Source organism: Crocodylus porosus, unplaced genomic scaffold (assembly GCF_001723895.1).
Source record: "Crocodylus porosus isolate Cpor-Errol unplaced genomic scaffold, CroPor_comp1, whole genome shotgun sequence".
Classification (NCBI taxonomy): Eukaryota; Metazoa; Chordata; order Crocodylia; family Crocodylidae; genus Crocodylus; species Crocodylus porosus.
In genome coordinates, this window is record NW_017728918.1 from 76,123,004 (window position 1) to 76,129,175 (window position 6,172).

General features: G+C 40.1%; 1 long non-coding RNA gene across 1 annotated transcript in view; it reads left to right on the plus strand.

Moving 5' to 3' along the window:
• The window catches only part of LOC109312233, a 12,213-nt gene extending 6,958 nt beyond the window's left edge, over positions 1 to 5,255 (plus strand). The window contains exon 3 of the long non-coding RNA XR_002101763.1: positions 5,245 to 5,255. This is a non-coding gene — a long non-coding RNA (uncharacterized LOC109312233). The remainder of the gene's footprint in view (positions 1 to 5,244) is intronic.
• Positions 5,256 to 6,172: the final 917 nt, after the last annotated feature.

The window sequence follows — 6,172 nt, forward strand, 5'->3', positions numbered from 1 at the left end:
ACTTGTCTGTGTTGAATCCCATCCTATTCACATCCGCCCACCCTTGTAACCTGTCTAGGTCTGCTTATAGCCTGATGCTTCCTTGTAGTGTGCCCACATCCCCCCACATCTTAGTGGCATTTACATATTAAAATACATGTTTTCTGATCATGACAGCTAAGCCACAGCTACCCCAGGTAGTGGTACACTCAAAGAGGGCATTCCAGTACAGAATGGGACTGTGATGCTTTGTGTGTTCTGTATTTTGGGAAGGGTCACACATGCTTTAGCCATCACCCCAAAGCAATTGGTAGATGAGCTCATGAGGGAACACAAAGCATTCTTTTGGGCTGAACATTTTACTTGTCCAGAACATAATATCAGAAGCACAATGCAAACGTAGCTTACACCTGAAAATATTCCCTTCTATCTTCCTGAAGGTAACATACCAGTAGATGTTTTATGTCCGTTCCACTTTCATACTCAATGTAATGGCAAAATACAGTAGTATTAATGTAAATCATGCTGCTTTGGTGTTAGTTGCCATATACTATGTTCTTTCAAATACAGGATACACTGTTTAAAGACCAAATTCTTCTAAAAAGACTTGCATCTTAAGTCTGAACAAATAAATAAAAACAAAAACAAAAACCAAAGGTTCTTATAAGTACCATAGATACTGTAACCTTGTAAACATGTCTTTATCTGGTGGGGGATGAGGGAGTTTCTTACACCAAAAGATGGAAAATTTGGTTGCACTTTAAATTCAAAGGAATAAAGTTAAACAAAATGAATTTCAATATAGTTCCTTATAAGATAATACTGTAGGTTCAAGCTCTTTTCTCTTCCTCAGCCCTACCAGAAACATAGCGGTCAAAAGGCATGGCTTTGATAATACTTTAGTGCTTAGGCAGTGGGCAGTACAAATCCTACATAAGAAGTTTTGAATCTCTTATACCCTGTGGAGCTCCAAATGCAGAACCACTGAGAGACTTTGATAGTGTCGCCAGAGCATCTGGAACCACTGGCACCTACCAGTCAAAGTCTGTGATCAATTTGCTATACAACCAGCCCTGGGATGCAGGCTATAAGAGGATGCTGATCTCTAGTACACAATCCATTTATACTGGATATTTCCAAAGAGGGAAGGCTTAGACTTTACTATACATTTTCTGGGAATGTTGCATATCTTTAACTTACCTTATCCAGGAACAGTTTCCTCAAGTATGTCACATTGTTCTGAGTGTGCTACCTGTCAACCGAAGCACTGATCCACATCTGAGCAGTACCATGATGAGAGTAACTAGACTGTTACATATGCTAATTAGTGCACCTGTAGCACACCATGGACAGGGCTACACCACATCCACCTTGGGGGGTACAGTATGTACATAACATACAGCAGTATGATGTGTTTGAGTGTGCCACTACCTGGGGTAGCTGTGGCTTAGCTGTCATGATCAGAAAACGTGTATTTTAATATGTAAATGCCATTAACAACTTTTGCCATCCACAAACTGATGAAAAATAAAAAAATAATGTAAGTTGCCTTTGCAGTTCATTACAGCACTCTGAAATGTCTGACTGGAATAAGAAGCTATGCTTATAGGCAATTATTTCTAAAACTAATTATCTTGCTTTCTGCCATAATTAAATTTTGAAGAAACAAACACTAGCTGATAATGTTTTTCTTATGGTGGAATGAATTTAACATATAACCCAAGCAGCTAAATTTAATCTAACCAGCTTTACCTGAACTATTGCTATATAAAAAGGAGTTCCATTCTATCAGCTTGTCCCTACCTGGAAGCAAAGTATATGGCTAGGTTAAAGAGTTGTCTGAAATTATTAGGTTTCTGACACCGTTTACATAGCCAGAGAAAGAAAATAGCTTTTGAGAACAATTAACAAGCTATTGTCACTATCTAAACAGTAAAAAAGAATAAGCATCATTTGCCAAGGCAGATTTAGTACTAAAAATTAAGTAAAGCAACTGAGCTGTTAGAGGTGCCTTTATTAGCAAGGATTTTATTCAGATTAATAATTTTCTGGAATTTGGCCAAACCTCTACCTCTACATTATTAAAATTAGAAAATGGAGATTTGGCTGTGTGACTCCTTTGTCCTCAACAAAAATTATGCAGATAAATCTAAACACAAGCAGCTTATTTGTTTCCTTTCCACCTTAAAGTTAATACAACTGGCCCTTCACAGCATTACAATTCTGAATATAACAAGCTATATTGGGAAATACTAGTGTCTTTTCAGCTGTGATCTAACAAAACAATATAAGACTCATTTTTCTACTTTCACCTCTTGCTTCATTTTATTGTCAGAGCCAAAAATAAAGGGTGTGATTTTCAACAGTTAGGCACCCTAACACCTCAGTGTCCTCTGATAGCTCCCGAAGTTCTTGACCGATTCTGCTGGGTACTGAGCAGTATTGAAAATCTGGCATGAGGCAACTTTATTTTGACCTGTAATCAAGAGATGAAAGAATAATTCAGTGCCCCAGGCAGTGATGAGACTATAGTCATGCACGTCAATCAGTACAAATTGTGATGGCACCTTAAGAGCTTCTAGATATTCGTCTTGAAAGGCCCATTACTGGAATAGGCTGGCCAAGAATAATGCCACATGGAAAGACATTTGATAGTATTTCTTCTCTTTTACTTAGCACAGCATTAGGTTAGATTAGTTCCAACTTTGAAGGTTTTTTACAAGCAGCATTGTTCCCCATCCCAGCCTATATGCAAGTCTCAAGCACAGTGCCTAATAGTCGAGGGCTCTTTCTTTACTTGTATAGATTGTGAGGACAATTCTTTATAGAAACAACTGAAAAGGCAGCTTGCTGAGTGTCAGCGTCCACTGAAAATGATCAAAGTCTCCATAGATCTTGCGCCCAGTCAGTCTGTGCCCAGAGGATAAACTCACTTTAGCCTTGCAGACTCTAACACCCCATCCTCTCCTGCCATGTCCTGTTGTCACATATAGGTATTGGGAGATGTTTCCTTCTCTGATAATTCACTTCAAGGATATACAAGAGTCATCTTTTCAGGGGCTTCAACCTTCCTTACACCCCAACCAAACACCAACCAGAAGTTCCAATATCACATTACATATTAGCCGCCAACAGACATTCTAATTTTTTATTGGTCTTTTCTTTTCCTTAACTCAAGATCTCCTTCAGTGCTATTTTTCAGCTGTAAGACATCCTGGTGAACCTGGAAGCAGATCCACTCATGGCTATGACTGACAGAGAATGGTAACTGTGTAGGTTAGGTAAGTATTGAACAGTTTCAAGGCCCCAGGACACTAGGCACTTTATATTCTTTTTGTTTCTTCTTTTTTTTTTTTTTAAAGCCAGTTCTTTCACAAACCCTGAAAATGCTCCTCAGTGAAATCAGCCCCATGGCATAAATAACTGATATCCCAACAAAAGTGAAAGTGAAAACCAAGAGAAAATATATGTACCCCACAGTTAGGCAGTGTATTTACTCAAAGCTGCCCACAATTCTTACTCTGCTCAGGGCTTCCCTTCCTCTAGAGGGTTTGACTTAACTTGGAGGGAGAAGGCTGAGTGATTTGGTAATATTCTAAACACAAGGAAAATAAGAGGGAAAAAACCGCTTCTTCGGTTGAACTGATTTCAGCATCTATCTACATGCCATAGATGGACCCTGCAGTACACCACCTGCAGCTAGAACTCCTCTGAGCTCAGGGACCAAATCTCTCTTTTCCACACCTCCAGAGTTGCCATCATTTCTGCCTCCACTGCTTGTTGGACCACTCCCTTATTTACCATCTCTCTTCCCTCCCCAGGGCTTGCCCCAGGGCATCCAGTGCTGGAGATGCTGAACTGGAAGGACCTAAAAACTCCTGAAATGGCGTTCCAGTGTCTGTGTATCTCCCTCCATCCATCTGACTTCCTGTCAGTCTGGTATGTTTTTGTGTTCTGTTTCCTTTTTCTCTGAAAAGGTGAGGAAAGCCTCTTCATACTGGAGTATGTTAAAAGTACCCTTGGAGAAGTCAGGTAAAAGACAAAAATGCTTTTGTCACAGTTTGGATCTTGAAAGGAAAAGCTATTGCTTGCTGTGTATACTACTGTCTAGTATTCATTATACAATAATAATACAGAAGTATCATTAATACAACTATTTTTCCATGCAAGTACCATAAAAGAGAATTGTACAAATAGCATGTTATTCACTTAACCCCATAAAAAATTAAAGTACTAGATAAAGCAGCAGGAGTAATAATAATAGTAATAATGATAGTGACTCCAGACTCTATTTTGGCAAAAAGTTAATTATTGCTTTCTTATTTTAAGAGTTTAAAAGTTAAAGGTCCCGTGATAAGGAGTAAAACAAAGAAGAAATTAGCCACTGCTAACCTTAACAGAGTGAGCAAGCTATTATAGGTAACTTAAGTATTGCAGTTCAAGAAAAACTTACAGATTCTCCCTTCAGTTTCTGAAAGAACTAAGCTTCTTAGTTCAATTTAAAGAGAGAAAGAATGTCAGAGGTTATTTTTGCTCTTGAATTAATGCGTAACATGGAAAAAGAAGGTGCATCACCAACACACTTAACTGGAACGAAATACAAAGCAACATGAGACAACATGCTGATCAGCCTCACTTGAACTGAAGTGATCTTCTTAGACTTCATATCCAAGTGCTGCTCTATTGCACATTAGACTGAAAGGTGTTCAAAATTCCTAGGTCCCATAAATGAGCCACGGTCACACAGGATACCAACTCATTAAAATTACCTGGTAAATGGTGCATAATCCAGCTAGATCTAGACAAACTACAGAGGTGGGCAGATGAGAATAGGATGGAATTAAACACAGACAAGTGTAAGGTCATCTAGGGAGAAGCAACCAGTAACACACCTTTAGGCTGGGGAACACCGTTCTTGTCAACATGGTGGCAAAAAGGGATCTTGGAGTCATTGTTGACCCCAGGATGAATATAAGCCACCAATACAAGGAAGCAGTCAGTATGACTAACCCCCCTTGTCATGCATCCACAGATGCATCTCAAGCAGGTCCAAGGAGGTGATCCTTTCCCTCTATGCGGCACTGGTCAGGCCACAGTTGGAGTACTGCATCCAGTTCTGGGCACCGCACTTCAGGAGGGATGTGGCTAGCATTGAGAGGATGCAGAGGAGGGCCACTCGTATGGTCAAGGGGCAGCAGGGGGGTGCCTACGAAGAGAGGCTAAAGGGCCTGAACCTATTCAGCCTCTACAAGAGAAGGCTGAGAGGGGATTTGGTGGCCATTTACAAACTCACCAGGGAGACCAGCAAGAATTGGGGGAGGTTCTGTTCCCCCAGGTACCACCCACAGTTACTAGGAATAAGAGCCACAAATCGTTAGAGAGAAGGTTCAGGCTGGACATCAGGAGACATTACTTTACAGTTAGGGCTGCCAGGCTCTGGAATGGGCTCCCAAGTAAGGTGGTACTCTTTCCTACCTTGGGAGTCTTCAAGAGGAGGCTGAGAAGATATTTGGCTGGGGTGATATGACCCTGGCACCCATTCCTGCCCAGGGCAGGGGGTCAGACCTAATAATCTGTTTAGGTCCCTTCTGACCCCAAGTATTATGATAGCCATTGAATAATTATGTGGTTCTGTCTTTTTAAAATTAAAATCACTACCATGATATGTTCTGTACAATAAATAAGTTAAATAGTAATTACTTAGCATTTCCAATTATAATGCCAAGTAACCTGATTAATTACACAAATCCTATGTCTACAACATTGCCATATTGTTTCAAGGTAGTGATCCAATCCTACACTACCTTGCTAACATGAGAAGTCTCAGACTTAAGAGTGCTCCATACCTCACATGATCAGGTCCCAAATGCAGTGTATGGGTATGCATGTCTTGTAAAGCAAAAAGTATTCAATAAGTTTAATAAAATTGTATTGTACCATGCAGGCAGCAAAGAAATTAAAGAAAAACTTAGATGCATACAAAAGATATAGGACTAATTTTTGTAATTCAAATATATGTATAACATCACTTAATACAGTGTTACAAAAAGGAAATCCCTGGAGGGACATGGGCAGTGGGGTTCCGCAGGGCTCCGTCCTCAGCCCGCACTGTTCAACATCTTCATCAGCAACTTGGACAAGGGGGTAAAAAGCACCCTGTTCAAATTTGCTGATGACACTAAGATGTGGGGGG